The sequence below is a fragment of the Chlorocebus sabaeus genome, chromosome 14 (genome assembly GCF_047675955.1).
Source record: "Chlorocebus sabaeus isolate Y175 chromosome 14, mChlSab1.0.hap1, whole genome shotgun sequence".
NCBI lineage: Eukaryota > Metazoa > Chordata > Mammalia > Primates > Cercopithecidae > Chlorocebus > Chlorocebus sabaeus.
The window spans coordinates 70,621,917-70,628,503 of record NC_132917.1 but is presented as its reverse complement, the minus strand read 5'-3'; the positions used below and the strand labels follow the sequence as shown (position 1 = coordinate 70,628,503).

At 47.2% G+C, this 6,587-nt stretch overlaps 1 protein-coding gene across 1 annotated transcript in view; it reads left to right on the top strand.

Moving 5' to 3' along the window:
* The first annotated feature begins 3,249 nt into the window (after window positions 1-3,249).
* Window positions 3,250-6,587, top strand: part of ADD2 (adducin 2) — a 111,943-nt gene continuing 108,605 nt past the window's right edge. The window contains exon 1 of the mRNA XM_007970312.3: window positions 3,250-3,626. The gene's annotated coding sequence lies outside the window, so the exon portion shown is untranslated. The remainder of the gene's footprint in view (window positions 3,627-6,587) is intronic.

The window sequence follows — 6,587 nt, the reverse complement described above, 5'->3', positions numbered from 1 at the left end:
GCCACAGTCGTGCCAGCACCTAAGGAGAGGGTAATACACAGGGCATGGATACCAGGAGGTGGGGCTCACTGGGGCACTGCCAGTGTCTGTTGCACTGCCAGCTTCTCTCTCTACTAGTTATTCTACATTTTTGTCAGAAGACTTGGAAGATGAGAAATTTTACTGCAAATCAGTCAGAAAGTCTAATTTTAAACTATCTGGCCATGGAGGGTTAGCCAGTGGTGATTTTCCCTGGTCTGACATGGGGGTCTCATGTTTTTCTGGCCCCAGTTAAGGGCCAGGCATGTTGGGCTTGTTGCAGTGGAAGCTCTGAAGTCTCGTGGTCTTCCAGTGAGAGTTGGAGCTAATTACAGTTGTGATTCCTTTTCTTGGATTTTGAAGTGAATTTGAAATTGAGAATTTCTGGAACTTCACTTAAAATTTCTTACAGGCTATGAATGTGGGAATTAAGGAAGTCTTATTTCCTGTCTGACATTTGGACAATTCCTGAAGTCCCAGGATGGCACCACTTTCTCAGTATGCAGTATCAGATGGACCCTGGGAGAGGCCAGACATATATATATAAAAATACATGTAATATATAATATATATTGTGTATATGTAATATATAACATACATGTATAGTGTATATGTCATATATAATATACACATATATAGTGTATGTCATACATAATATATACCTATATAGTGTATATTTCATATATAATATATACCTATATAGTGTATATGTCATATAATACATACCTATATTGTGTATATGTCATATATAATATATACCTATATTGTACATGTCATATATAATATATACATATATTGTATATATTTCACATGTAATATATATATTGTGTATATGTCATATATTATACATAATATATACATACATATATACACACATACATATATGTATGTCATATATACATACATATATGTATATATGAGATATATATATATAAATACAAGGCAGTTTATTTTCGGCCTGGCTTGGTGGCTCATGCCTGTAATCCCAGCACTTTGGGAGGCCGAGACGGGCAGATCACCTGAGGTCAGGAGTTCCAGACCAGCCTGGCCAACATGGTGAAAACCCATCTCTACTAAAAATACAGAAATCAGCTGGGTGTGGTGGTGCATGCCTATAATCCTGGCTACTCGGGAGGCTGAGGCAGGAGAATCGCTTGAACCTAGGGAGAGGAGGTTGCAGTGAGCCGAGATCGTGCCACTGCACTCCAGCCTGGGTGACAGAATGAGACTCTGTTTCAAAAGAAAAAAAAGTTTCTTTTCTTGTCCCCTCTGGGAGGCCATGCAGTGTAGTGTTTAGGGCCCACAAACTCTGGAGTCACAGCACTTGAGTTTGATTCCTTGCTCAGTCACCTATTAGCTGTGTGACCTAGGGCAAGCGACTTAACATCTCTGGGCCTCAGTCTCTTCATCTATAAAATGGGGATGATTATAGTACCACCCTCACAGAGGTTTTGTAAGGATTATGTGAAAATGCATGTAAAGCCCTCAGAACAGTGCCAGGAACCAACAAGGGTTTGCTAGGATTAGTGTGGGGAGAAAACAAAATAACGCACTAGGAAGAGAAATTTTGAGGGATGGAAATGACTGGGGTGACTTATGAAACCTGCTATTTCTAACAAAAATTCTCCATTCTCTTTGGGGGTTCTATTAAGATATCTATTATCTATTAAGATATCTATTAAGATATAGAGCCCACCTTACCTGTGACTTCTGAGCTCTGGAGAAGGGGCTCCCTGTTTCTCAGATCTCATCACCCATTGGCACCAAAAGAGCTATGGCTGCCAGGAATGTCTCAATAAACATAACACTTCCTGGCTTCCTTGACCAGACAGACCTAGGTCCTGGGGTGAGGAGGGGAAGGGGTTTCATCTTGTGTGGCTGAGCTTGTTACAATTCTTCTAGCAGGTTTTGACAGGAGAATGGGGAGAAGGCTTGTGGCATCAGTGATTCTGAATGAGAATGAGTGAGAAGCTCTGAGTGTGGAAGGAGGGTGCAGGGACCAGGTGTGCATGTGTGTTTCTTGTAAGGGAAGAGGGGCTGGAGCAGAAAGACAAGTTTATCCTGGCATCTGAAACAGAAGTTCTAGGGTTGTCATGGGCATTTTCTTTTCTAAATCAGTAGTATCTCTCAGAGTGGTGTTTCTGAAGTGTTAGTATGCAAAGGAATCACTAGGGTTGCTTGTTAAAATTACCAAATCCTGAGCCTACCTCCAGAGATTCTGGTTCCACAGCAGCACTGTGGTGGGGGCCAGCAACTTTTGTGAGGGTGTCTGAGGGCTGTGGTGGCCCAGAACCTGGAAGGGCAGAGGGGCCATGATTAGGTTTCGGATCAGTGGCCAGAGGCTTTTCTGGAAGCTGTACGTTTTCACAAGCACATTTTCAAAAGCCCTTGGAGAGGATGTTGATTGAGGGGTAGTTTTGGGGACTGGTGGAGATTACGGGATGAAAAGTCCAGAGCTACCTCTTAATAGCCCTACTCTCTGAGGGCCAGGCCTTGAAAGTATTGGAAATGCGAGGTGCCTTAGGTACACTGTCATTTTACAGAGGAAGACGACGAGGCCCAGAGAGGTTAAGTGGGTTGATTAAGGTCACACAGCTGATTAAGAGCAGCTCTGAGACGGCAACCGAAGTATTCTGGTTCCCTATCCGTTCCCCACTCACTACACACCTGTTCCTTCTGGGGCGGGAGACCTGAGGAAGGAAAGGAGTGGGAGGAGAATGTAGTGAGAGTTGGAGAGCGTTGGGTCCACAGCCCGCAAGGGCAGGGACACAATAAAAATTTTGTCCTAGTTGAAAAGGAAGTGAGAATCAGGACAGAGAGAATTTTGGTTTGGAATTCAGTCAAATAATTGCTATTAAAATCACTAACAGAATTATCTTCCGAAGGCTAGTTGTCCTTTCCAGACGAAAAGAAATATTCCAAGTGTAAGACTTTTGCTTTCTCCCTTCCAGGGAGGATACATTTCCCCAAGGGAGCTCTGTTTCAGATTTTCTCCCTAGTAACAGACTCCCCTGCTTAGCTCTGGCCATCCCGGGCAGTAAGTGGTGTGGGGCCAGGGTGGAAGGAGGCTGGAAGCCTGGCTGGGGGCGGTCTGCGGCGGCGCTGCGGCGAGGGGGCGCTGCCGGGCGGAGGGGGGCGCTGCGGGGCGGGGCCGCTGCGGGACGGTGGGGGGCGCTGCGGGCGGGGGCACTGCAGCACCGCGGCCCTCGGGCGGCCGGCTCGGCCCGCTGGAGGGGGCGCTGTGGGCACCGTGCAGCGGCCTTTTGTCAGCGCGCAGGGCCGGGAGAGCTCTCATTTCCTCCCAGCCTCGTGCGGGAAATGGCTTTAATTCTGACGGCAGGGCTGTGAGGAACTAGCGGGAACCCGAGCCTTTTGTCAAGGAACTGCGGCGTCCGTGGCCAGTCATCCCCGCCGCCGCGGAGCCGCTGCACTGCTGGGTGATCTCCCAGCAGCTCTGACGAGCGCGGGCTGCAGCATGGGCAGAAAACGCTGCTCTGCAAATTAGCTGGGTGGATTTTTTAAGCGCAACCCCCCCGCCCCCAAACCCATAAAATAACAAAACCAACCCGCAGTGGCCGACCGGAGAGAGCTAAGATGCCACTCAGGAGGTAAGGGTCTGGGGAGTGGGCTTGGTGGGCTGCCTGGGGTCGCTGGTGTCCTGGCGCGGAGACCCTGGCATCCCTCGGCCGGGCGGGAGCCGCTCGGCCCAGGTGGGGCGCTCTGTTGCCGAGCGCGTCGGTGCTGCAGCCCTGGCCGGCGCCCGTGTGTTTTGCGCCTAAAGGTTTCTGGTGATGATGTAGCATTGGAGGCTCCTAGGAAATCGGGGCTGCAAGCACTGGCCCCTGCTTGGGGATGGTGGGACCCTCGCCTGGAGCGTAACGCCTGACAGGTGGGGCTTTCTTTTGGGTCCGAATGGAGGGGCGGCGAGCCTAGCCTCGCCTAGCCGGGCGGGGCCGCCCCTCCTCTCCCCTCTCTTTCCTTCCCGCTCGGCCGCCGCCCTCCGGGGGAGCCGTGCGGGGCGGGCTTGGCGGGGCTGGGCGCATCCCCCGGGGCCTCGCGATCGCCGGCGGCACTGCGCTCAGCCGCATTGGCGGGCGGAGCAGGTGCGGCGTCGGCAGCCGCCCACATTGAGATCGGGGCAACTGGCACGTGAGCGGGCCTCGTGGGTTTGGATTTTATGCGGCTCCACCACTTTGGAGGGAAAAAACCCCCACTGTCCCCAAGGGGGTCTTGCCAGTCTGTTTCCCTCTTCCATCTTCCTTCTCTTCTCCCTGCCTTCCCTCCCTTTCTATTGCCGGGGCGGAGGCCATCCCGGTCCTTGAGGCGGGAGTCGGCGTCTGCTTGTTTTGAAATCACACCACAGCCTACCTGGTGTTGGGGGGAAGGGAGGGAGGGGCAGACTGCTTTAGGATGCAGATCAGTCTCTCGGGTCTGGCCTATTGTCTTGCCTTTTCTCTTCCTTCCTTTTCTCACCCCTAATCTCCATCTCCTGCCCAAAAATAAAAATAGAAAATAGGAAACAGAAATAGAAAATAAAAAAGCAAGCTCCAGCCCACACCCTATCAAATTCTTTAAAAAACTGCCATTTATCTTTGACACACGGTTATTACCCATCTGTTTCCTTACACCCACTCTTCCCTCTTGCCGTTTGTCGTCCAAGATTCAACGGACTCACATGAGCTTTATCGATAATAGAAATCGAATCTCAGTTTCCTAAATGCACATTTCGTGCTTTCTGAGTAACCCAAAAGGAGTGGTTGGTCTGGCATCCTGGCGGAAGCAAAGGGATTGGAGAGGGTGCAAGCAACTGCTTTCACTTCTAGTTTGTGGGTCTAGCTGGGATTCCTGAGATGTTTAACTTGTTCAGTGAGGGGTGTTCTCATTAATGGGATTAGAAAATTATGTTCTGTTTTTTTAAGAGAAAAACAGCAAGTCAGCATTTTAAGTGCTTTAAGTGAATCTGACCAAAGATGAGAACTATGACGTTTCAGACTTGCAAATAATATCTCCATTAGCATATGAATAATATATGTTAGAGACTTAAAAGGGGGGTTTAGACCATTTAATATTTTTACTTTATAATGTTCTACTTTAATTGTGTAAGGTGATCAAACTTTTCTTTGTAGAGACTTTTCTCCTATAGATCAGGATCTTGCCCAGCCCTCCTCCCCCACTCCTCCGTGCATAGGGCACAAGTAAAAGCAAAGTTTTCATTATTAGTATGATGTCACACATTTTGAAAAACCACTAAAGATGAATTATTCTTTGATCCAAAATCCATAAGAATTTTGTAGTAAGCCCTATGTTCTTTCTTGTCCACAAGAAAGTAGCCTTATTAGAAACATGCTTGTCACATACACAACGTACAACAATGCCTGACATGATATGCTGTGGTTTCTAGGCTTGGGTTGAATTTGTTTTAAATATTAGTATAGTGCTGGAATTAGCAGATCTCAGCTATTCTTAAGGTTAACAGATGAGTAAATGTGTTTTCTGGCAGCGGGTTTAGTGTTAAGATTTTAAATATATATAAAAAAGACTAGCAGATATATTTATTTATTACCACCTGTTCCACAAGGGATTTAAGATAGTTTACAGGGATTCGTAAATATGGCAAGGCAGCCTAACTTGGAAGTAGTTGGGAAAGAAAAAAGGACACTAAGGGTGGAGTCATAAAATGGTCTTAAGCATGAGGCTGATACAAAAACATGAGCATGATACCTTCTACAATAGCTACAGGCAGGAAACAAATCCAGCTCTAAACTTTCTTGCAGCATAAGGAAAGAAGAAATTGATGAACCCATGGCTTATATGTTTTATTCATTTGTTAAACTCATTCACACACTTCTTCACTCAACAAACATTCAGTGAGGACTTACTACGTGCCGGGTGCTGTGAGACGTACTGGGAACAAAGGGATAAAGCAGATAGACGTGGTCTCTGCCCTGATGGGCACTTAAAGACAAATGTAAGAAATGGACATTCGTCAAGAAATCTCTCAGATGTATATGTAATTACAAATTGTGATAACAGCTGTGTGGGAAAAACACAAAACACAAAATAATATATGGCCAGAACATAAAAACACAACAATTATTTTTTATTTTTTACGTTTTGTATTTTTTTGAGACACAATCTCACTCTGTCGCCCAGGCTGGAGTGCAGTGGCATGATCTCAGCTCACTGCAACATCCACCTCCTGGGTTCGAGTGATTCTTATGCCTCAGCCTCCCAAATAGCAAGCCACCACACCTGGCTAATTTTTGTGTTTTTAGTAGAAACAGGGTTTCACCATGTTGGCCAGGCTGGTCTCAAACTCTTGGCCTCAAGTGATCCACCTGCCTCTGCCTACCGGAGTGCTGGGATTACAGGTGTGAGCCACTTTGCCCAGCCAACAGTTCTTGATTCCCAGACCAGAAAGGAACTTTTTCCTAATATGACATAGTGTTTGAAATGATGCCTTCGATCACCTCCTCGTCAGACACAAGGACAAATTTCACAGGGTTGTTTTTTACAGGGGCCCTCAGCGTGAGCTAATGATACCAGGCCACAGGTCTCTCAGCCCCCTG